The 24832-nt window shown below is 28.9% G+C and overlaps 1 pseudogene; it reads left to right on the forward strand.

Moving 5' to 3' along the window:
- Window positions 1–8188: 8188 nt before the first annotated feature.
- On the forward strand, window positions 8189–22684 carry LOC111308430 (equilibrative nucleotide transporter 3-like; annotated as a pseudogene).
- The last annotated feature ends 2148 nt before the right edge of the window (window positions 22685–24832 follow it).

Genomic DNA, 24832 nt, shown 5'->3' on the forward strand with positions numbered 1-24832 from the left:
CTGTTGCTAACTTTGAAGTTTTTTTCCTCCATAAAAATGGTACTATTTAGAGCTCTAGGAGAAGCAAGCGAAAGCTAACCCACAATCTATTTGAAGTTTTTTTCCTCTATAAAAATGATACTGTTTAGAGCTATAGGAGAAGTAAGTGGAAGCTAACCCACAATCTATGTTATGCGCACTCCAATCTATTTTGCAACCCGACCCCACCCGTGTAGGTTTGATTTTTTTTCTATTTTGTTATTTTAATTTCAATTGTGATTGATGTTAAAAATGAAGAAAAGAAAAAACTTGATATTATTATTATTATTATTATTATTATTATTATTATTATTATTATTATTATTATTATTATTGCATGATTTTATTTTGATATTGTTGCATGATTATTTATTTATTTGCATGATTATATTATTTGTTTGCATGACTATTTTATTTATTTACAAGATTATATTATTTACTTCCATAATTATTATTTATTTCCATGATTTATTATATATTTTTGCATGCTTATTTTTTTATTTATTATGATATTTTTGTTATGATTTTTGCATGATTTTATATTTATTGTATGATATTTTTGGTACGATTTATTATATATTTGCATAATTGCAAGAACATCTTTGCATGGTTTATTATGATATTTTTGGCATGATTTATTGCATGATATTTTGTATATTTATTACATGATTGCATGATGTTTTTTATTCAATTTTTGGATGACAATGTTGTATAAATAAATAAAAGGATTGAAATTGATTTATTTACATGAAAATAACCATCGTTGAGAAGGCTTAAATCACATTACATATAATTAATTTCGTCCCAATTTTGGGTGTAATGAAATGCTAAAACTTTCCCAGCACATAATTGACTCTTAAACCTTATTCTATTGACAAAAACCAAAATTTATTCTTTTTAGGGTCCCTTAGTTCAAGCTTAGGTAATCTTAAATAAGGTATATTCACATAGGTGGCCAATCACACCTATATAAAAATAATTAGTGGAGACTCCATGATTTTTATGTTTAATGGGTAAGTTCTCAGACTTAAATATTATGACAATGCTTAAAAGTATTATAATAATTTTGGTCAATTATAATATGAGAGATATTTTCATAATTATGATTGGAGAGGCATTAGATGAAGCAAAAAAATGGGCTTTTTTTTTTTGTAACTATGGGTTAGAGGATATTATAGAAATTTTGACAAATAATAATATAAGGGGTATTTTTGTAAATGTAGACACCCTATTTGGCCTGGGCCCAAACCAATTGGGCCTAACTTGATCAAGCCCTGACTAATCAAGCTCAGTTCTTTGTTTTATTTGTATATTTCATTTTTTTTAGATTTTTTAGATTTATATTTTCATTTTTATTTTATCCACATTTATATTTATCTTAATTATTCTTTATTATCTAATTTGTTTTGATTTATTTTTTAGTTTTTTTATCTAGTTGGTAAAAAAAAGATAATTAAAGAAAAAATTGAATGGTCGGCAAGTTAGAGATTGAGTTTTTTTTTTTTATGATAATCGACATTTAAATTTTGAGATTAATTGGGAAAAAATTCTTTTTTTGGGATAAAGCCTAACTTTTTGTGATAAGGTGGATTTTTTTTAGAGGATTTGATTTTTATCAAAACACCAATTAAACTAGGAAACTGTCCTATAAATAGGTTCCAATCAACATAGAAAAGATACATAGAGAAATTATCAACAAGAAGACAGAAAATACATTGAGCTAAAAAAATGCAAAGAGCAATCAAATACAATTTTTTTAAAAATAAATGAGTTTCTAGCCAAAGTTTTTGTTTGGAAAGTTTGATTTGTTGTTCTTAAGAGGATCCTAGAAGGTAGAGAGCTAGTTTGGGAATTTTTACAAGGTATTTTTTTTTTTGGAAATTCCATAAACTAGTTCAGTTTTTCAATGATATTTGAATTTTTTGATGACTTTCTAGCATAATTTTTAAAATTTTGGCATCACTTTCCAAAATCCAATAAGGTTTAACCGAAGTTCATCAGGTCCTACTAGAAAAACATAGAAAAAAAAGGAAAAGAAAAATCTAAAGGAAAAAGGTTGTTTTTTTTACTTTCATATCTTAGCAAAAGGACACCATTTTGCTCTCCTAAGATCCAAGTAAGATCCGCATGTTACCCTATTAGCAATCCGACTCATATTGTTCCCGACCCATGTGCTTGAAGTTGGTTTGCTATTAAGCTAGCTGAGCCATTTAGCTAAGCTTCGAGCAACGATGTCCAAGCCATTCCTTTGTGCTTTGAGCCATATCCTTTGAGCCTCCAAGCCGAGTTGTTCTTTTAGTATTTTTATTTTTACATTTATTTATTTATTTATTTATTTTATTAATGTTTAGTTATTTATTTATTTATTTGTTTGTTTTTCATCTTTTTTGTTATTTTATTTATTTTTTCTTTATTTATTTGTTATTATTTATTTGCAAATATTTTTTTTCTTAAAAAAGATAAAATTATTTTTTAAAATAAAATAAAAAGAATTTTACCAACATATTGGAAGGTAATTTGATTTTCAAAATAAAGTGTTACCAACATATTTAATAACCTTATTAATTTTTTTTTATAAAAAATAAATTTTAAGAAAAAATAGTTTTTAATAAAACCTTACCAATATATTGGAATATAATTTGATTTTCAAATTAAGGTTTTACTAACATATTGAAAAATTTTATGATTTTTAAATATAAATTAATTTTTAAAAAAGAAATAATTTTCATAAAATCCTACCAACATATTAGAGGATAATTTCTAACGAAAAATCTTACCAACATATTAGAGGATATTTCTGAAAATAAAGAGTTTTTTTTTTATAAAATTAGATTTTGAATCTCCAATAATGGAATCACTAAAAACGTTGCAAATAGCAATCTCTATGAAATTTGTAGGTGAGAAATCCTTTCTAAATTTTACCATCATATTGAAAAATTTAGATAAAAATTTTCGATATCAAGATTCTAAATCTCATTTGATTATCACAATCAATTTTTTAAAAGTGATAATGAATCGATGATAAAATCAATTCCAAGCATGATAAATAATCTCCTTGAATACTCATACGGTGAATGAATGTTCTTGAATTATTACCAACATATTGGAGTAATTTAAGAATAATTTTTTATATTAAATTGTTTGGTAAGTTTTTTTTTAGACTCTTGGATAACACGAAATCAAGCTAGTATCATCCTTTGGGTGGGCAATGTAAATGTGCTATAACCTTTCTCGCACGTAACCGTACTCTCAAACTTAATTCTGATTTCATAAACATGAATCTACCTTTTAAAGATCCCTAAGTCAAGTTTGAGACTTTTCTTTAAAATAGGACAGATTCATTTAAGTGACTAACTGCACTTAGACCAAAAAAAAATTAGTGACAACTCCTTTAAGTCATGTGTAGCGATAGGTATACAAACTTATACATTATAACAGTAAATATAATAGAAAAGGCATTATAGTTATTTTGGACAATGATAGTATGAAGGTATTTTCATAATTATTGTTGTAAGGCATTATAGTAATTTTGTCAATTATGACAAGAAGGATATTTTAGTAATTATGGTAAAAGGGGCATTACAGTAATTTTAGTTAATCATTAAAAAAAAAGCATTATAGTTAATTTGGATGAATGTAATTTAATTATTATGAATTAAAAGGGCATCATGATCATAAGGAAATTAAGTTCGCATGTGATATTAGCAATAATGAGATTTTATAGAAAATTTTATATTATGAATTAAAAAATCAAAACTAAAAAATTTTTAAAAAAAAATTCAAATTTAGATACGAAGCCAACAAATCTGTAAATATAATTTTCTTAAAAATGATCAAATTAAAAAAGAAAAATATCACACATATATTTTTAATAATAATATCAAGTGGCTTATATTTTAAAAAATCTAAATATAAAAACTATTAAATATTTAAAAGGTTAATAGAAAAAATGAATAAAAAATAAAATGACTCAACATATTGTATATTGTTGATATAAAGTAAATCTAAAAAAATTTAAATAAAAAAATATTTATCAATTATGTAAAAAATAAAAAAAAATGTTAAAAAAAATAAACATGTTGTGTACTCTTAATAGCAAGTAAGTTTCAAAATCAAATTAAAATAAAAATAATTTTTTTTTGAAAAAAATAAAAAGAAAGAAATAAAAAAAGTAAAAAAAAAAAAGAGAGAGAAAATTTGTATAAGTGAGTCCAATAATTTTTTTTAAATATATATTTTTTAAAATATTGAATATAATAAAATAAATAAACAAATAAATGGAAGAAAAAGAAATAAAATCAAAAGATAAATTTAAAAATGTGAGTCCAATATCTTCTTTTTAAAACAATAAAAACACGTTGACTTCTCCAATAAAAAATTAAAAAAATTGATTGCAAAAAAAAAAATCGAGACTCACAAAGCAACAAAACAACATGTGGACCCAACCAACAAAAAAGTAAAAAAAAAAAAATCAATTGAGAAAAAAATCCAACATGTTAAAAAAAAAAATGTGGGCCCCACACCTTTAAAAATGAATTTAAAAAAATAAGTGGATTCCACCGTCAAAAAAAGTCAAAGGAACAAAAATAAAATCAATGGATTGCCATATGCTAGGTTGATCGCTCCATACGGGCTGTCTCCGAGCACCCTGAGCACAGGATCGAGATTTTTTTTTGTAATTATGTTAAAAAAAGTATTATGTGAAGTAATAAATAAGATATTTTTTTATAATTATGATTAGAAAAAATATTATACGAAGTAATAAATAAGATATTTTTTTATAATTATAATTAAACAGTATTACAGTTAATCAAATATAATATAAAAGATAGTTTTATAATTATGATTAAAAAAATTTAATATAAGCATGTCTCAAAAAAAATCTAAAATAAATATAATTTTATAATTTTTAAAATATTTATGAAATAAGTTTAAAGAAAAATAAATAAACAAAAAAAAAGTAAAGCTTAGAAAATGACATTCAATAATAAAAGGAAACGAAATTGTAAATCATACATCATTCAAGTGTGTTAAAAAAAATAAAAAAACTTTAATTACTTTTTTTATTTTAAAAATGAAAAATCAAAAAGGGTAAAATAAATTTGGTATAATGACTCTCAAACATAAAAATATAATCTTTACAAACATATTATTTTTTATAATTTTTTAAAATTTTATTTTTTTAAAAGAAAAATATATAGAAAAACAAAAAATGCAAAAAACAATATACATGGACCAATTGTATCACAACACCTGGCATGATAGAAAGGGCATAGCATTCTGTACATTTGCTGTTGAAAACAAAAAAGCAAAAAAATTTGTTAAAAACGCAAAATAAAAAATAAAAAATAGGACCAAAGGGCAACACATGGCACAGTGTAGGAGGAGTACTGTTCTCCATAAATTAGTAAAATTAATCCTACAGATAGATATGCTTCCTTCCTTTACTTAGTTTTTGCTGTCTATTTTTCTTCTACTACTTCTCAATGTAGGAAGAGTTATCGTAAGTATGGTCTTTCAACTAAGCTCTCATTGCCTTCTTTTTGTCAAAGTTTCTTGATTAATTTATATGTGGAAAAAGAAAAACAATCCGTTTATTTAGTATAACTTTATATAAATTGAATTAAACTATATGTGAAAAAAAAAAAAAGGTTATCCATTGATTTAGTGATAACTTTTGAGTACATATTCCTCATCAAGGGTTAATGGGCAATTCCAGGAGTGTCTCTGTATACGCGGGGCAAAATGGGTTGATGCTGGCGGCTTATCTAGATTTTGGACTCATTGAGGGGACTTCATTGGCAGCTCAGTGAGCATGTTCGAAATCCGGTAACCGAGATTGAGCGTGAGTTTGCAGTGGTCGGCGGGCAAGGGAAGATTATAATGGCTTGAGGATTTGCAAAACTCAATTGCAATTTTTTTTCTTTTAAGGAGACAAATGGTAATTCAATTGTGGATTATACAGTGGCAGTGAGGCATTATTCAAACAACAGCATAACAATATAAACGATTACTTTAAAATTTTATTGGTACTCCTCAAAGCCATAATTATTGTCTTTTGATATTAATTTTCTTATTATAGTTTAAAGGAAATTATTGAGAACTTTTTTACACTCTCAAGCAAATTCTCTCCTTGAGTTGATGTTAATTTTTTTATTATTTCTATATGTTCAGTTGATTAAGGCTCTATTTAGATATTGACAATAAAATTAATTACAGTAAAATAAAAAATAATAATAAAAATTATTATAATGGTAATTAAAAAAATTATTATAATTACAATTAAAAAAAATCAATAAAAAAATTTTATTAAATAAATTTTATTAAAATTAACATTTAAATTCAATTAATGATATAATAAATTTAATTACATCGCATCGTAAATGCAATTGAATTCAAATGAATACTAAATTATTATCTATGTTCACAGTCCATACACACCTTTTCGAAATTGGAAATTTTTCATGAGTTAAAGGATTTTCCATTTTGGGATGAAAAATAATAATAAAAAGAGCGAACGTGTTTTTGGTGAAGATGTTAACATATACTTTGAGTTGTAAGAATTACAAATTTCTTACCAAATTTCATCATTTAAATTATAATAAATAATCTAGATTTCTCATGCTGTATGAGTTTATTCAAACATGATTGTAGCAATTTTTTTTTCTCAAATCAGTTTGGTATTACCAAGCTATAGCAACAAATATCTTTCAAGACAAGTCCTAGGCGTAGGAAGAAAGGATGCACCATTTATTTGGAAGCATCAGAATGGGGCTATGAATATAATTAAGATAGTTTGTATCTTATATAAGTATATAAAAAACAAAATCTTTAATATAAAAGAAATTTTACATAGATGACCTTGAATGAATTTAAAAATTATCATGTGCGTTTAATAAATACGTTTTAATTATTTGAAATTAATTTAAAATTAATTTTTATTAATTAATTGAGCGGGATCCGATCTTTAAAAAACCTTATTCAAAGCCTGATTCGGTCAAATCAGATCAGCGGGCTGGGCCCGTAGCCTAAGCTTTATCTGAAAGTGGTGGTTTTGGTCAATGCACGCCGCAAAACACGTTTGAAAAGGTACATAAATACGGCACAACTGTCAAATTTCAAAAACATTGAAAAGCAGCAAACAATACCGAAGCCATTGCCGAAAGCAAGCAACTTTCATCTCTGCTAGTTCGTTGGAAGCCCTATCTCTAACACTGCTTTGCTGGAGTTTTTTTTTGTTTTCCCATATGACATAACCAGAAGTGGACTTTCAAAAAGTCTTTTTCAAAAGTTCCTGTTTGTTTTAATCGGTAGTAATATTTTAAAACACTGTATTTCCGATTTAAGTGAATCACATATGCAGATTCCACATTGTTGTGAACGTGAAAAGAATCTCTCCATCAAGTAACTTGAATCTCTCTGGCTTTTTAACTTTCACCTTGTTTTCAATTGAATGTTATACATGAGCCACACAGAAATATTTTTCTGCTCTTTGGATTATTCTAAACACAAACGTTTGGTTTGTGTACGGAACATCTGAAACATATGCTTTTTAATCTTCTCATGAAGATTCAAGCATAAATTATGAGTGAACATGATTTTGGGTGTTTCTGGTTTGAATTTTTTAATAGTTATTGAGTTGTTAAAAGCTTCCCCATTTATAACAAATACAAGCTTTTTTGTGATTTGTGATAATAATACGAAGCTTTTTGTTGCTGTCTTTGACTTACTATGCTGCACCCATAAAGGATGATTAAGTTTGGTTTAATAGTTCATACTCAACAATAATTGATTCTGCTGTTGGATTGATGGGGTATTTGATTTTGACTTCTAGCTAGGAAATTGTAGAGATGAATTCACATTAGGATTATAGAATTGTCTCTATTTTAATTTTTCCGATTAATAACAATGATTTGTAGGAGTTTGAAAACTAAAGTATTCACAATTCACACCTTAGAAATTCTTAATAAATATGTAGTAGTGAAATTGAGGTGTAGTCCTTTGTAAATACAACTAGAATAGGTTCCTTAACACGACTCTGAAATATTATAAATGCTTGACTTTTTTTTTTTTAATAATTTTGTAGACAAGTTTAGTTCATATCATTATCGTTAGATATTAAGCAGCTTTAATTCCAAGTAGCTATACGACGCATTTCATAAAAAGCATTATGGTGTTCCCTGATGGTGCTTCTCAAAGGCTCTAGTTTTATCATTCAACTTTTTGATTCCTCTTAAACTAAGAAAATTTGGAGGACGAAAAATTCTTTTGTATAATTCAGAGATTTAAATAGCGGTAGAATAACGGTATAGTGATCATTATTTAATGGTAACGCTACCGTCCGGTATTACTATCGTCCGGTATTATTATTGAGCAAAAATTGGAGAACTTCAATTTAACTAATAGCATCGCATCGCGATCACGAAAATCGGCATAATAGTAAATAACAGCAATAATGATCCTTTATTTTCGATATTTCGTTTTTTATTTTTTATCCAAAAATTTAAAAAAAAAAAAATCATTGGCTCGGGTTAATTAATTCACAAATTCAGTCAAAAAATCACAAAATCTAAACTGCCAGAGACATCAAATTCACTCAAATTGAATGAAAATAAGCAAGAAATTCAACATCCAAATTATCTTTTTTTGTTAAAAACTTTTCAATTTTGCAGGAGACAGATGAGAAAGTAGGATAATGTGGTGTCATGACTTTTTTCTTGAAGGGCATCCTCGGTTGACGAATCTATTTTATTTATGATTCCCCTAAGAATGGATCTCTCAATTGGATCAAAAAAGCCGAAAGCCAGGCAATTAAGTTCAAGTTGTCGACCTCTTGGGACTTTAAATGAGAAACAAAACGAGAGATGATAGATGAGAGATGATAGATGACAGATGAGAGACGACAATGAGACTTGAGGTTGAAAGAGATGAGCAAATAGCACACAGTAAAAGAACCAGGAGAGGAGATACAGGGGATGAGAAGGGTGAGGGTCTAGAGAGAAAAATTAGGGGAGACATGGTCAGGGTATGAGAAGAGGTGACGAGGAAATGGGTTAAGAGGCAGAGGCAGAGAACGGGGAAATTCAGGGGTCTGCTGCTGGGATTGAAGACGCAATTGAATGAGGTTGAGGAGTGGGACAATGGGAGAAATTAAAGATGCAATATATTGGGGTTAATTTTTTAATATAAATGTATATATTGAGGGGAATTCCATTTTTTTTATTTTGGGAGAAAATTTTTTATTGAAGGGACATTTTGAAAGGAGGAAATTTTATTAGGGAAATTTTTTTATAATTTAGATGAAAAATAATTAAAGTTAAATGATTATGTATTGATTTTATTATTTTATTAATTTATAAGTTTGTATTTAAATTTTAATAATGATTTTTTGGTATTTATATTGTTGTGATTTCTTAATATTAAATTAGTTCTTATTTTTATTTTTTATGTAATTAAATAATACTTGAAAATATCATCCATTATATAATAAGTTGAAGGTCATGGCCATGGCATGACAATTCATTTATTATCAAAATAAAACAAAATGTTTATAATTGATTTGAGCTAAATAATAATGAGAGTAGTATAACAATGTAGCTTTGTCTTGAGACTAAAAAGAATTGTCAATTAATTCAATAATATAATGATAAGCATTTACAATTCTTGAAAATTTTGAAAAAATGATGCCATCTCTACCAAAGAAATATCAAAAAGACTGAAAGTATTCAATTATATGAAAAATATAAAATTTTTAGCTTAATAATTTTATGCAAGTAAATAAAAAACAAAGTGTGTCATAACAAACTTTAAAAATTATGAAATAAGAGTTTTATAATTATAAATATAATTACTACATTTGGAGCAAAATTAAAAAAACAGAAAAAAAAAAACTAGAATGATTGTAATAATTTACATTATATCCGTAATTGCGATAAATGAAATGCAAGTGAAAACGCAATGGCAATTTAAATCTTAGATTGCATCTGATATGTTTTTGCTGTCATATAGGGGAAATATGCAGCAATGGTCGTGTGTTGGCTTCTTGGAAATTGGCTGCCTCTTTCCGTGGAATACTATGCTGACAATAGAAGATTACTATGGTTATTTGTTCCTGGTAATTTTGATATCCTAATTTTACATTTTTATGCTGGCTTTTCAAATTATTTCTCATGGTTGTGATACTTTCATTGCCTGCCATGATTATATAAATGCTCACCTTGAACAATTTGCATCCGATTCTGTTTTAATCTGCAATAAAGAAACTTCAAAAGATTGTGGCATGAACATATTTTATTAACACTCTGTAATCTGTAGTGAAACAGTCAAATTTAAACCTCTAAGCTCTAGCTCATTAATAAATCATTGACATCAAAGAAGCTTTATATCACGTCATTTGAAAACTTAGTCAATGAGAAAATAACCAGTGTCTTCTAACTTTCATTCAATTCATAAATCAGCACATAGGTCTTTTAGTAGACCTTAATAACAGAAAGCTAGGGATTTTTGTTCTAATTTCATCAAGCACTTTGTAAATCTACATGCAAAATTTGCTACTGGATTTGATGCCCCAGACTATTTCTCCACTGAGTTTTTTTCAAACAAGGGATCAAAGTTTTTCGATTGATTGCGAATTGCCTGATTATATCCTGATTCTTGGCCGATGATTTATAAATAATTATTTTTTTCTTAAATGTAATCTTCACGTTTTATAATGCATTATATTTCTTCCATCTAGTGTCAAATTCTAAATTTTTGCTACTCAGGCTACTATATCTTGCTAAACACGTCTGCTCTCCTAAGTTTCTTTGCTTTATGTTAGCTGAAATTATGTGTTGTGATATTTATAATTGTTCTTCTCATTTAACCTACTTTCTTTTCCTTTGTGCAGCATTATCACCCATCAAGGGTCCTTACTCTTGTTTATCAGCCATTTGCTCTTGGAACACTTGCAACACTGACTTACAATGAGGCAAAATTAAACACTAGAAGAAGGAACTTATTTCGATATATCCTGTTTTTCTTAAGTTCCCTTGCAGTTTTAGTTGTAAGTTTTGTTCATAGACTTCATTCTTTTGATCCTTCAGTGCTCCTAAACTTTATTTTGCATAATAAATGATGAATTATTCATAGTGGATGATAGGTTTACATTGAGAATGGCAGGTGAAGCACACCCTTATGCTTCTAAACTTTCATATGTTCGTGTTTCATTAACTCAAAGTTTTATCATTTGAGAGGATTGTGATTTCCCTCCTCTACGTTTAAATATAGTTGGATTTAGCTACTTCTGGAAAAGGAGGAATTGGAGATCACTCCTACATGAGGCCTGAATTTATTCAAGTTAGTATGAGGGATCAACATTTTTACATGTTAATGTTCTCTCTTTTTGCTGCATTATCTTATGAGCAACCTTTATGATTTTCTTTTCCTTATATGTTTTGAATTCCTCAGTCATTTATAGCTGGTTTGGCTGCATCAGGGGCTATGACTTCTGCTTTGAGGTTAATCACATAAGCAGCATTTGAGAATTCACGGGATGGTCTTCACAAAGGAGCCAGTACGTTCTAATTGCCTTATTCTTTTATGCCCTATCACAAAAGAAATGAAGAAGCATCCCTCTTTGTTGTAGAAATGCTGTTAGTATTATTGTTAATTATAGGCTAAAGATCTGAAGTTTGAATTAAGCCTCACAATTAATCAACTTGCAAGTCATTAGTATTACTTGTGCCATGTATGTGGTTGCATAATTTTATCTCTATGAGCCATTGATATTGGGACAATGATGAGTAATTTATCTTTAAAATGCTTCTTACTATTTCCTATGGCATTATACAATAAAGAATGACAGATAAATCACTTTAAAGTCCATGGTTTATTTCAAATCATCCTTCAAAAAATGCTCAAGTTTAAGGTGAGCACTTCAAGAATTATTGGTGTTGTCATAACATATAGATCCAAAAATGTATAGCTAGACTTAACAAATAGATGGAGTTGCCACCAATCCTTTTTACCTAGGTGTGATTGGTCACCTAAGGAATTGATCCTTTTAAGGATCTCCTAAGCTTAATTAAGGGTCTCTAAAAGAATAGGTTCAACTCTACTAACTAGAACATGGTTCGAAAGTTCAATTATATATGGGGAAGGTTCTAGTACCCCCACATGCTCATCCAAAGATGATACCATTTTAGTTTAAATTTATTCTATGGTTTTGAGTCTAATGGTCTTAAATTTTATGTTGAAATATTGGAAATAATTCTTAAGATACTTCCATCAATCTGATAGGACCCTTAAAAATATTTTTTCACCCTAAAAGTATTTAAGAATTCCATTTGATTTCTTGAAGAGGCTCCGTCGTCAGAAAGATTTTCTTTTATTTTGGGTTTTTATTGAAAATATAACTAATTTTTCCACCATTTGAGCCACATTAAAAATATTTTCTCTTTTTGAATTTTTAAATTTTTCACCATTTGTGCCTATTTAGAAATTCTTTTTTATTTTTTTATCTCTAAATTTTTCACCATTTGGATCTATTTAGAAATTTTTTTTTAAAAGAAAATAATATGACAATTATTTTTATTGAAATTTCATTTAAATTATTCCACCATTAGGGACAAATTTAAAGAAAATTTTTCGCCTAGAGATTTCTTAGAAATTTACCATTTAAAATTTTTAAAAATCTCATCCTTGGATAATTATCAAATATTTTCAACCCAAATTTTTATTTGGAAAAAAATACAATTATTTGTGTTAAAATTTCATCTAAATTATTTCACCATTTAGGCTAAATTTAGAGAAAATTTCTCACATAGAGATTTCTTATGAATTTACCATTTGAAATTTCTAAAAATCTCATCTTTGAATAATTTGTATTTAATTTCAAATTTTTTTATTTTTTTTTTTGGTTTGAAAATAAACATTAATTATTGTTATTAAAACTTTATCTAATTATTCCAACATTTTGGACAAATTTAGACTAAATTTTTCACCTAAAAATTTTATAAAAATTTACCATTTGAAATTTTTATAAATTTCATGATTGGATAATTAATATTTATTTCCAAAATTTATTTTATTTTTTACCTTTTTTAATTTTATTTTTCTAAAATTTAATCATGCAAAAATATTCAAAAAAATAAATAAATAAAATGAAAAAAAAACCCAAAATAGAAGGTGGCTCTACTTAGCTCGAGATAAAAACTTTTTTTCTTTTAAAAACCCCCAAAAATTCTTCATAAAAATTTTTTGATTACTTTATCTGATTTATGCCTCTCTCTCTGATTTTTTTTTTTTTTTGTGTGCTTGTGTGATCTGTGTGGGCATGTATTTATAAGGTTCTGAATTTAAGAATTCTAATCTAGAAAGAAATCTCAATTTTCTTTGAATTCCAACCTTAAACCCAATTCTAACTTTATAAACTAGTTTCAACAATTTCACACAAACTCAACTACCTATTTTTTTATTTTTTATTTACAAAATTAACTTAAGTAGAACCCTAGACAGATTGGGGTGTCTACAGTTACCCTTCTTTGCACATTTTCTATGTAACAGGAATTATACAAAGACGTAGACACCCTACACATGATCATCCTAACACATTCATCTTTTTTTTTTTTTGAAAAAGTAAACAATGCTCATCTAATCAGAGGCTCAACGACTTTGAAAAAAATAAATGCTCATCTAAACAGAGGCACCACAACTTTGAAAATAAAATGCTCCTCTAAACAGAGGCACCACAATTTTGGAAATAACTTGCTCTTCTAAATAGAGGCACAACAACTTTTGAAAAATAAATTGCTCATCTAAACAGAGATACCATGACTTTGAAAAAATAAAATGCTCCTCTAAATAAAGGCATCACAACTTTGAAAAATAAATTACTCCTTGACGATCATGTCTAGAGGAGTCGTAGATAAGATCTGATGAAATTTGTAATGAAAACTCAAAGATTCACAATTTGAGTTAGAAAATCAAAAGTTCAGATTCGCAAGAACATTTCAGCTTCGTAAGAATTCAATGAAATTTGATTTTCAAAATTTTAGTTTCATAAGGATTCAAATTTGCAAGATCTCAAGATTCACCTTTGCAAATTGCAAGATTTGCATCCAACATTTAAAAATTCTTATTTAAATTTTGGAGATTCACAACCAAAAGTTAAAAGCTTCTCATTTGAGTCCAAAGGCTCACATTTGACAAATCTTAGGGTTTCGCACCTCAAAGATTTTCATTTGAAATTCAAAGATTGTCATTTGAATTCGAAAATTCACATTCGACAAATTTTGGGTTTCACACCTTAAAGATTCTCATTTGAAATTCAAAGATTCTCATTTGAGTTTGAAGATTCACATTCGACAAATTTTAGGGTTTCACACCTCAAAGATTCTCATTTGAAATTCAAATATTCTTATTTGAGATTCAAATATCCTCATTTGAAATTCAAAGATTCTCATTTAAGTTCGAAGATTCACATTTGACAAATTTTGGGTTTCACACCCCAAACATTCTCATTTGAAATTCAAAGCTTCTCATTTGTGTTCGAAGATTCACATTCGATAAATTTTTGATTTCACACCTCAAAGGTTCTCATTTGAAATTCAAAGATTTTCATTTGAGAACTCAAAAATTCTTATCAAAAGATTCCTAATTTCTTTTTCAAGTGACTCAAAATTGTGCATATAATGAATGTCATGATCAATAATGCAAATGTTTTCTCAATGATGCAAATGCAACAATCTAGATTCTCACAATGCCACATTCTTAACCATGATTCAAATGTTTATTGCATAATACAAATGCATATCCAAACCAAAATTTTAAACATTCTCCAAAAAATAATGCCAATGTAAAACATGTAATGCAGATATCAATGTTATGAAATTCTAATCAAAATGTGGTAATATGATCCTCAAGATTTCACCATTTCACGTTTTCTCCTTGTTTAGCTTCTCAACACTTTGGAATAAGTTCATTAATTGATCATCATTGTTTTCATCACTTGATCACCATTCATAGGCTTCTTAGCACTAACAATTCCAAAACAAGTTTCATCCATTACCCTATATCATTTAATCATAACTCACAGGCTACTTAGTACTAGTAATTTCAACATAAATTTCATCCATTAACCCACACTATTTTCATCACAACTCACAGGCTTATTAGTACTAGCCATTTAGAATAAATTATGTCCTCTAATCTATATTATGTTCATCACTTAATCACTATTGACAGGCTATGTCAACCAATTCATCCCTATATTCATCACTTGATCATATCATCTTTTCAAATTTTTCCATCTCTTCATTTTGTTGGCCAATCAATCACCATATTCATAATTTGGTCACACCATATGCCTTCTCAAATCATTCTTTTTAAGTTTTTGTCATCTCTTCTTTTTTCCCTTATCATCTTGGATTTCTTTTCAAATGAACGTAAGATTTTTTTATACATATTGTCATTCATTCATTATCATTTCAAATCATGACAAATATAATGTAATCATATATTTCCTCGATTTATTCTAGGGACACAATAGTAATGAAGCACAAGGGGAATTGAGAAAAAAGTAATCAATAAGGAACGAGTTTGGTGCAAAAATAATTAGGCAAATGATCAAATTCAAAGTAGGTTCTTAGGAATAGTATTGAATAAATGAAGTAACAATAATGAATACTCAAACAATTCTTAACATTAATCTAGAATTTTTTAAAAAAAACTCATTCCATTGACTTTTCAAAATCACATTAAGCTCATTGAACTTTGCCCTAACTTTGAAGGATTTTCAAATATCTTTGACCTTCTATATATGTCAACTGTCTATCCAACTCTCAACTCAGAGATTTTCTACCCAAATCACCTTTTAAGGGTTTTTAATTTGAGTTTTCCTTTTCTCTCATTTTCATCTTTTTATCATTCTTTCATTTTTTTTCTTTTTTTCTTTTTTTTCTTCTTTTTAATCTTTTTTCATCCACTAGTGGTATCTCTCACACTTCAATCTCTAAAGCAATGTAGCATGATTCCATTGTTCCATCATGAGCATGCCTTAGTTCAACATATGATTATTCAATTTGAGCATTCACACTTGATCCAAATGGATTTTTAAAGGTTATAATATAGGTCATGGTAAGGGGTCATGAAAGAAATTGATAACATAGGCTCAAAACATGTGTTTAAAGGGTTCAAACCAAAAGATAATTTCTCATCGTTCAAAATAACTTGGCATTTTACCCCATCCCACATTATTTTCTTACTCTTTTTTTCATCCCATTCATCACAAAAGGATTTTCAGTACTTTGCCCTAACTTGTTTATGGTATTTTTCTTTTATCTCTTTCTTTCATTTTGCTTTTCTTTCTCTCTTTGAAACTTTTACGATCTTTTGCCACTTTTAAAAAAAAAAAATGCCCCACAATGTAAAAGGTGATCCTTGGTAAGGATTCTTAAAAAAAAAAAATTACAATAAGCTCAAAGGGGTAGTAATGAATGATTTTTCGAATGATAAAAGAAAAATGACTATTTTTCATCTCAAATGTGAGTACTTTCTTTGAACTTCATTTATTGAACAAAAATAAGCTCATAGATCTTTGCACATTTTCAAGACATAACTATTTCACATTTACTAGTAGCTAGCTTCTTTTACTCAAGTAGTCTTCTCAAATCAATGTGAATGAGTTTTCAAAATTAAAATTTAAAATTATTGTTATCATTGTCTAAATATTCATCATCTAAAATTTAAGAGTATGAATGAAAAGTATGAAAGGTAACAAAGTATGAAACCATGGTTGAATGAAAGAGAAAATGTAATGAAATGTATTATCCTTGCCTTTTATTAAAATGATAACAAATGAAATCCTATTGCATAAAAGAAATCCTAACATTACTCTAAAAGAAATCCAAAATGATAAAAAATTTCCAACCAACCTTATCTTTATTCTTTAAAATTATGCCCCTATGCAATCAGGTGAATGATCTTTATTGAAATCTTACCCTTTGATTCATTGTAACTCTCTGGGCTTTTTCGGATCAATGTGTTCTTGATTCTCACTTAAAGCATTGATATTGTGATTAGGCAATGGATTGCCACTAACATTAGGTGTTGTTGTCCCTCCTTAATCAAAATTTATCATTTCATCTTTGATCAACCGTTGCATCTTTTGCTTTAAAGTAGTACAATTTTTAGTGGAATGGCTAGTAATTTCATAGTGGTAGTCACAGTGGACTGTAAGATCATATCACTTGGGATAAGGTGGCTTAAATGGCTCCACACGGTTAGGGGTAATCAAGTAGTTATTGTAGAGCTCTCGGTATAACTTCATATAAGTCATGAAGATTGGATTAAATATGAGTTTTTTTCAAGTAATTCATTACTCCCGTGAACCACTTGATGGGCCAACAGGATAAATTTAAAGTTTTACGAGAGGTTGAATATCAAGGCTATATGTGAAAGCTTGAGGGCTAAAAATAGGCTAGTATGTCAATGACTAAGATGGTTATGGTATGGACTAGTATGGGTAGGATGCAACAAGATAGTATGAAGAGTAACCTTGTGGTGGATAGGGTTGATATCTCATAAATTGCTTGTCAAAGCTCACAACTTGAACTTTGATCTTTTTCTTCTCTAATACCTTCTTAATTTTTCCTTATTTTAATTTACCATTTTTAATGACATTCTCAATGATCTCACTTGAGATCACCATGTCGAAGAAGCTCTTTGTTGCACTCTCTATCATTTTTTTATAATAAAAAGATTTTAAAGTACTAACGAACAACACTGTGGTCTCTTTCTCAATCAGAGAAAGCTACACTTGAAAAGTTATGTCTCTCCACCTCTGGCATATTCCTTAAATGATTAAGTCATCTTTTTTTTCATATTCTATAAAGAAAGATGATCAGGGACCAAATCTATAATATGCTGATACTGATTAATGAAGTTATGGGCCATGTCACTCCAAGAACAAATGCAGGTCCTATCCAACTAGACATATCACCTAGCAGTAGAACATGTGAGGCTATCTTAGAACACATGCATTAACAGTTTTTCATTGTGAGCATGGGCTATCATTTTTCGACAGTATATAGTAATGTGGGTTTTTAGGCATTTTGTAACATCATATTTTTCAAACTCTGGTACCTAGAACTTTTGAGGAATAACTACATCAAACACTAAATAGGGCCTAGCAACATCCATTAAACCATAAAAACTAACTCTTTTCACTGCTCGTATAGCTTTTTCTCTAATAAGTTTATCTTCTATTTAGCTTTTAAGTCCCTCAGCAACTTACCCTTTTTTTATTTTTAACTTTTTGTTCTTCTTTGAATCATCCAAATTAGGGACCCGAACTGGTTCTATTACCTTTTCTATTACATTTTCTATAAAAACAGGATATTGTCTAGAGTTTTAAGCTAATGGCATTTCATGGTATGTATACCTTACAGGATAAGTGAATTGCTATGGTAGTGGACTTTATGCTGGTTGGGCTTGATGTGACCTAAAATCAAGAGGGTACAATGGATCATCCACCTCTTGTGATGAATGATTTTTTTAGCTAGTGTTTTCTTCTATACCTTTCCCCTTGTTTAATTTGTTTAAAGCTTCCAAAATCTTATTCAATTCCCCTTCTAGCTTTTCTTGAGCTTTTTTTATCCTCTCAAGATGATTGAAATTTTTTTATTCTATTTTTTAGCTCGAGCTCTTGTGTTATACTAATGAGTTGATTGTATGAGATTCTTGGTTAATGAAGCTATCCTTGAACCTTGATACCACAATTATGATAAAAAATAAGATGCTATACTTTATGTTTAGTATGTTGATGTATGAATGAAATGTACATTTTCATAGATGAAATCTAATATGAAAGTGAAGCAGATGCAGAATGTTACATATGATAATGAAAATGATGCATGACATGATAATGCAAATGTATAAAGTCAAACATACAAAATAGTTAGAGCATAAATCATTCCTTCTTATATCCTAAGTTTGGGCTATATCTATCAATAGGTAGGAAGGGCTTTATCTTAGGGTTAGACTCTTAAGTGCACACTATATGCTAGGTTAGGTGATTTTGACAACTAAAGGTTCCCAAATTATTTATTACATCATAGTCCATCACAGACTAGTAAGGCGGTCCAGTCCTCACCCATCACAGGCTACCAACAGAAAGGATTAAATTTGAGTGAGAGTATTTTGCTAGCCATTACAAAGATTATCATCTCACGAGATCATAGGTATTTTACTCTTTCCTAAGGGGTATGGAGCCTGGGTATGGAGCTCATGTAATATAAATGCATGTGATAATGTGTGTGAGGAACATATAAGTTTCATGCCCCAAAAATAAAAAACAAGACAAAACAATAAAATGTTAGTAAACAGATAACACAAATCATTATAATTTAAAACCATTAGACCAAAGGATAGGATAAATTTATAAGTTTATGGCTTGACTCTCTATGGTTGTCCCTCGTGGAGTCGTCGATCTGTCATAACATATAGATCCAAAAATCTATAACTAAACTTAACAAATAGATGAAGTCACAACTAATCTTTTTTACCTAGGTGTGATTGACCACCTAAGAAATTTATCCTTTTAAAAAGCTCCTAAGCTTAACTAAGGGTCCCTAAAAGAATAGGTTTGGGTCTACTAATCAGAACAGGGTTTGAGAGTTCGGTTACATATAGGAAAGGTTATAGCACCCCCACATGCCCATCTGAAGATGGTACCATTTTATTTTAAATTTATCCTATGATTTTGAGTCTAATGGTCTTAGATTTTATGTTGAAATATTAGATATAATTCTTAAGATTCTTCCATCAATTTGGTAGAACCCTTAAAAATATTTTCTCACCTCAAGAGTATTCAAGAATCCCATTTGATTTCTTGAAGAGGCTCCGTCGTCGGAAATATTTTCTTTTATTTTGGGTTTTTATTGAAAATATAACTAATTATTCCATCATTTGGGCTAAACTAAAAATATTTTCTCTTTTTGAATTTCTAAAATTTTCACCATTTAAGCCTATTTATAAATTCTTTTTTTTATTTATTTATAAATTTTTCACCATTTGGGTCTATTTAGAAATTTTTTTTTAAAGAAAATAATATGACAATTATTTTTATCGAAATTTCATTTAAATTATTCCACCATTTGGGATAAATTTAAAGAAAATTTCTCGTCTAAAAATTTTCTTAAAAATTTACCATTTAAAATTTCTAAAAATCTCATCATTGGATAATTATCAAATATTTTCAACCGAAATTTTTATTTGAAAAAGAATACAATTACTTATATTGAAATTTCATCTAAATTATTTCACAATTTGGGCCAAATTTAGAGAAAATTTCTCATCTAGAGATTTCTTAAGAATTTACCATTTGAAATTTCTAAGAATCTCATCCTTGGATAATTTGTATTTAATTCCAAATTTTTTTTTTATTTTTTTATTTTTTTTGTTTGAAAATAAACATTAATTATTGTTATTGAAACTTTATCTAATTATTCTACCATTTGGGACAAATTTATACTAAATTTCTCACCTATGAATTTTATAAAAATTTACCATTTAAAATTTCTATAAATTTCATGATTGGATAATTAATATTTATTCCTAAAATTTATTTTATTTTTTACCTTTTTTATTTTTATTTTTTTAAAATTTAATCACGTAAAAATACTAAAAATAAATAAAATAAAAAAATAAAAAATACCCAAAACAGGAGATGGCTCGACTTGGCTCAACTGCAAAACAAAAGCTTGAACAGCTCAAAAAGTGGCTCGGCTTGGCTCAACTTGAGACAAAAGACTTTTTTTCTTTTAAAACCCCTAAAAAATCTTCAAAAAAATTTATTGACTACTTTTTTTAATTTCTGCCTCTCTCTCTCATTTTTTTTTTTTTTTGTGTGTTTGTATGATCTGTGTGAACATATATTTATAGGATTTTGAATATGAGAACTCCAATCCAAAAAAGAATCCCAATTTCCTTTGAATTTTAATCTTAAACCCAACTCTAACTTTATAAACCAGTTTCAACAATTTCACACAAACTCAACTACTTTTTTTTATTTTTTTATTTACAAAATTAACTTAAGTAAAACCTCAGACAGATTGGGTGTCTACAAGTGTTTTTATTGGAATATATTTGGTCGGTCCAGATGATGGAGTGTCTCAAACATGTTCACACCCAGAAAACCTTTGTGCTGTTACAATCTCTTGCATTTCTTGTTAATGCAATTGACTGAAAAATGACTGTTAACCCTTCTCTCTCGATTATTTTTCTTTTTGGATTTATTTTTATTTGGTTTATTTGAGACTAATAAGTTTTTCTGCATTCCACCCAACCCCTGTGCAGTTCTATTCTTTGCCATCTCTGCATTTTCTTGAACTACTCTGTGTTCTTCTCTATGCATATGTATTTCCAAAACTACCCATTGTGAAGTACTATCTCTCAAAGGCAGCCTCTGAAGGATCTATAACTGTTGCAGCTGACCTGGCTGCTGGTGGCATCCAAACATTGCCCCAAAATTAATGTATGTCCTCCTGCCTATTGTCATACATAAAATGCTCCTAGTAGTTCTCAGTTCATTGTCTAATAAGAATCAATGTTTTCCTGCAGACTGCGGTAGACCCCAAAAACCAGGAAAGGCCGAGCAACAAAAAGTTACTGCTTCAGAACATTGATTATGCACTCGAAATGTTCCTGATATATGTGTTGACACTGTCCATTTTTCCGGGATTCTTGTCTGAAGATACAGGAAAACACAGTTTAGGCACATGTAAGTTTTTGTTTGAAAAATTGCTATTCCTTCTAAGCATGTATATGTACTTCACCAGATTTATCGTGACATTTCAGGTATGCACTTGTTTTGATAGCAATGTTTAATGTATGGGATCTTATTGGGAGATACATTCCACTGGTAAAAGTGTCGAAGCTGGAATCACGGAAGGTCTCACAACAGTGATACTTTCTCGTTTTTTGCTAATCCCAGCATTTTATTTCACAGCTAAATAAGGTGACAAGGCTGGATGATCATGCTAACAAGCTTCTTGGGCTTAACTAATGGTTACCTCACTGTCTGCGTCCCTACTTCTGCACCCAAGGGCTATAAGGTTTGTTAGCCTAATACTTAAACATACCAATGTATGAAACCTATAGACAGTTCAATCAAAAACTTAGTGAATTCTTGTTTTTACAGGGACCTGAGCAGAATGCATTGGGAAATTTGCTTGTTTTGCATCTCCAAGGAGGTATCTTCGCAGGGGTAACAATTGACTGGTTATGGCTCATAGGCAAGGGATGGTAAACTTTGGTTGAAAGCTGGTTTTAGAAAGAAAGACCACGTTTCTCATTTATAGATATAGTGATTTTCAAGTGGATGGTGAAATTGGGAGTACTGATCCATCATAAAATTGTTCAAATAGTTGAAGACTATAGGCAGCAATGCTTACATTTCATATTCAGATATTGCCAAATTTATATGCCTCCCTCGTACTTATCAACTTCTGGTTTAGTTTAGTTAATGTGTCATTGTCTTTTATAAGTCATATTTTTATGAAATAGAATAATTGATGTCAAGTGGGCTCTTTGGCCCGTATTTGCTAAGGTCCAGGTTGTTCATGGTATTTTGGTTATAGGTGAGAGTGCACTGAACTTTTGGGTCCAATTGTGAAACATGACGGAAGGAAAGGATTTCTTTACCTCGTGTTTTCTACCGCCGACCAAATCCGTCCCGTTGTGGAATCATTATTAACAATATTACCCGTATTACCGGCTCTGTTCAGAAATCACATGGTTGCTGACACAACGACATGTAGGCGTAGGGCCACCAACTTTTGTCGTCTCGAATGAACTCAATCTGGTACCTCCAAATTCTCATCAATCTTTTTTTTCAATGCATGTTACAGTTTTCCTTCACCTCCAAGTAACGTTAATTTTACAAGAAAAGGAAAATACTTGCATGGACAAAAATGGACTTCAAAATCACAATGTTCCACAATTATGCTTAGAACAACGTAACTACAAAAATATCCAACTCTTTAGTGACTTCTGAGTATAAAACTACATCTATTATAAAAAGGATTTCACCCAAAAAAAAGAAAAAGGACAGACTCTCTTGCACTTCGATTGTGTCTTATCTTCTTCCTCTTGTCAAATGCAAATTCTTTAAAATTGAAAAAAAAAAAAATTATACAAATCCGTCCTTGGTGTCTGTGTCTGTCAGTGAAAGGGGGCAGCATCCCTGGGAAAGTGTTCGGTTGAAATCACTCCCCTGAACATGTTTTTAAACATCAATTTACAAAAACAATCCAACTTTTTTTAACGTAAATCTTTTCGTTTGTATTAAAAAAAAAATTATGCTGATCTAATCTGGTTGTGTATAGTTCTGAATACTGAATAACATTTAATAGGCGACCAACATACTCAATCCTTGGGATTCCCTTCTTGCTAAAAATTGTTATTGAAATTGATTCTTTCAATCGCTACACACTTCTTTAAGCAAATCTCGATTTGGACTCCCAAAAGACATCTGCCTTCAAAATTATTGGTTTCCATCACATGAGGCAGGCGCAAAAGGCACTCTCTGTTTTGGTGAACGGTAAATCCAATGAAACTTCACATTCCAACTAAACCAAAACAAACAAATGAAAATAAATTCAAGGAATAGTGGAGAAAGTAAATAAATAATACTAACACTGCTATATTATCTTCACCTATAAATTAAAGTTGTCCCCAATTATCAATTTATTGCCAAGTCAGCAAATACACTATTCATTTGAATACCAAATCGCAAAATAATTGCCATATCATCTTAATTAATTGATTACTTTATTGCCATATAAGCATTGTTAATTAGCCACTTCACTATAACATCAAATTAAAATTCAATTAAATTGATACATTCATCTCCTAAAAAGTAAAGGAAAAAGCGACAAAAATTTTGAAGATCCAAACCTATGGCTACCGAAGCCGACACTCGCATAAAAAAAGCCCCAAAAACAAACAGTTCTAATTTCTAACCCACATCAATTCTATCTCAATCAAACACAAATTTCAGCTCAATCTAACACAATCAACAAATAAGCAGCAATAATTATCTTTTTCTAAAGTTTTAACAATTTTTTGTTGAATCTTAAATGGGTCTGAAAGCTAACTTAAGTGATGAAGGCTTGTCTCCATCGTCCAGCTTCTATAGCTACATGGTTGGATGAGACAAACTTTGAATCGAATTGCTAGTAAAGTCAAGAAAGGTGGGGAAATGAGGCAAGCAGATTACTTCAAGAGAGGGAAAGGGTGATATTTTGGACTTTTGCAAGTTGAGTTTGTGAGTTAAGAAAGAGGAGGCAGAAAACTGAGTTTGAGAAAAATGAGACATGAGAGACAGATGAGAGTGTTAAGAAAAGAGAAGAGAAGAACATCATCAAGACTCAAGAATGGAAAAGACATAAGAGGACTAAGAGTCTGTAGGCTATTTGACCAATGGAGACATGTATGGGATGGGGAAGTGCCTTATTATTGTGCATATTCTTTTAATTTAGAGCATAATTTATTAATTGAAATAAATTTTAAAAATTTTAGTAGGAAAAAAAGTAAGGGTAAAAAACTTTATTAGTATATCATAAATAGAGAAATTTTAGAGGAAGAAATTTGATGAAAATTGAAGGGACAAAATTTTTTTAAGTTATATGAAAAATAATTAAATTTAAATGATTATTTATTGATTTTGTTATTTATTAATTTATGATTTTGTATTTAAATTTTAGTTTTTTTTTTTTTGTTATGACATTTATATTGTTGTTCAATTTTTTAGTATGTTAGAATTGTTCTTATT

This window comes from Durio zibethinus, chromosome 2 (assembly GCF_047325235.1).
Source record: "Durio zibethinus cultivar Kanyao isolate XHJ-2024 chromosome 2, ASM4732523v1, whole genome shotgun sequence".
Taxonomy (NCBI): Eukaryota; Viridiplantae; Streptophyta; class Magnoliopsida; order Malvales; family Malvaceae; genus Durio; species Durio zibethinus.